At 40.2% G+C, this 2,393-nt stretch overlaps 1 long non-coding RNA gene across 1 annotated transcript; it reads left to right on the plus strand.

Moving 5' to 3' along the window:
• The first annotated feature begins 580 nt into the window (after positions 1 to 580).
• On the plus strand, positions 581 to 1,797 carry LOC121331196. The gene is made up of 3 exons (XR_005951947.1): positions 581 to 732; positions 847 to 1,191; positions 1,759 to 1,797. It is a non-coding gene; the product is annotated as an uncharacterized LOC121331196 (long non-coding RNA).
• Positions 1,798 to 2,393: the final 596 nt, after the last annotated feature.

Consider the following 2,393-nt stretch of genomic DNA (forward strand, 5'->3'; position numbering starts at 1 on the left):
GGTGGTTAGGCAGAGCTCATTGAGAGCTATCCATTTGGAAAAGATAACCTTTCCCCTAAAATAACAGCAATAAAACAATACAGCGGAGTTCCTGAGTTATGACAACCAAAGGAACTAAGTAAAATGTTCCAGCTCATTGCAGCAGAAGTGGTTTTCAGATAGAGTACATTGGTATTCTTAAGGAGGAAGTACTGTACACTGCTGTTGAAATGAAGTAACTGCAGTAACTATGGGTGTTTCCATGGTATAAAATAGAAACAGTAAGGTAAACACTTAGCCAAGTCAGGAATGTCTAAGGCTAAAACAATTTCATTGATTTATTGCTACTAATCTATAATATTGGATGCCAAAGTGTTTGGCATCCAATATTACAGATTGTTTTAATTTATTGCTACTAATGTTGGGCTATTGGGGGTTTTAGCAGGGGATGATCTCCTGACAATCAGATAGTCAGGGTGAGAAAATACCACAGGACTTCACTTGAAGGGGATGGGCACTTTAATCTTGTTGTGCAACAAAATACGAGGCACTCAGTTCAGACAGGCATTTGAAGATGCACTTATTGGAAGCTATGGTTATGACTATGGATTAATTGTGTTATATAGCATTGTCATCACAGGATGAGTTTAAAGTTAAATACCTCATTTGGCAAACATTGCCTTTAGAAAGTGCCACATAACAAGAAGCTGAAACTAGACCATCTCTTTACTTACATGCGTGACATTATCACAGGTAAGGAGTTTGGACTGAAAGTTAAGGCAAAGGAGATACTAGGTTGAAATCCCTACTTGGTTTCTGACTTCTGTGTTGGTTTCTAACTTAATATTGTGATTTATTCTTTTACAGATATAAGTACATAAGTTCCTGAGAACTGCAGTCCTAAAATACCAAGCCAGGAATTGCATCTAGACTGGGCATGCAGAAGTTGCTAATTTACAGATTTACTTCATCACCATGCCAAGGAGCTGTCAAAAAACGAAAATAAGATAATGGTCTTTGTATGTCAACTTCACTTAAATACCTTTTTCATTGTACACAGTCCTTCTTTTGAGGGGCCAGAGATCTCTCTGGAGCCAGGCTTATTTTTAGTATGCATTCTTCAATACATTTTCTTGGAAAGCTTACCTGCTTTTCTCACAGCACACCTTTAACAAGACTCCTGCATATTGGTTGAACAGATTTAATTATAAGGTATGTATATGTATGCATTTGGGATTTGCTATGTGAAATGTAGCAACAAACCTTTCATTTATTTGCAATTTCTTTAGTCATGTGGTCAGATTTTAAATGCAGCTCTAGTGCTTCCAAAGGGTAGAGCTGTTGTAAGAGAATAATACTGTTTAATTACACCATGTAGCACTAGAGCTGCATTTTTTTTTTTTTTTTGGTTCCTGGGTAGTAAGTGTTATTTCCTAATTGCTTATGCCTCAAAAGTATAGAAAATTGCTATTATTCCCCACAAACTTTGCTTTTGTGACCAGGACAGTGATATTTTGAAATTTACCTATTTTCCAGAACATTTCAGATAGATTCAGTGCTGAGTAAACTTGGAGTAACTTCTAGAACTTTCCAGTAATATAAATAGTAGTATAAATACAGGGGCCTTAAGCCCACCAGTTCAGTTTAGTTCCAGCTGCCTAAGTGGATACATATCTGCATTTTTCTGAGATGGCATCAAGAGGCTGCAATGGTGGCATTCCTGATGGGTCTCCAAGGTGGTTTTACCAAGTTTCCCTGCTATCTTTGCCTTTGGGACAGCAGGGACACCAAGGCGCACTACCACAGGCGGGACTGACCACAGCGGACCGAGTTCTCTGTGGGGAGGAACAACGTCAAGTGGGAGCCACTGGTGGACCCCCGGAAGGTGCTGATGCCACCACTGCACATCAAATTGGGCCTTATGAAACAATTTGTCAGAGCTCTAGATAAGGAGTCGGCAGCCTTCAAGTACCTTCAAGACTTCTTCCCTAAGCTGTCTGAGGCAAAGGTCAAAGCCGGTGTCATCGTCGGACCACAGATAAAGAAGATCCTGGAGTGCAATGAATTCCCCAAGAAGCTCACTAGTTTGGAGAAACGGTTTGGAACAGCTTTGTCGCAGTGGTTCGGGGCTTCCTGGGCAATCACAAGGCCGAAAACTATGTGGATATCTCTGAAGTTCAGAGTCTGCTCCTTGTTTTGGTGACTCACTATCAGTAGATACTGTACACTGAGCCAGATGGGTATGGTTTTGAATACTACCTGATTGAGAACTTCCTTAACTTGATTAAATCTCCATTGTGAGAAGGAAGGTGCTTCCATGTCCAAAACTGCACAAACAACTCTGAAAGGTGATGAGTCCATGGGCCATTCTGCACCTTCAAATTATCTGAAGGAATTAGAGGGAGTAATCATTT

This window comes from Polyodon spathula, chromosome 1 (assembly GCF_017654505.1).
Source record: "Polyodon spathula isolate WHYD16114869_AA chromosome 1, ASM1765450v1, whole genome shotgun sequence".
Classification (NCBI taxonomy): domain Eukaryota; kingdom Metazoa; phylum Chordata; class Actinopteri; order Acipenseriformes; family Polyodontidae; genus Polyodon; species Polyodon spathula.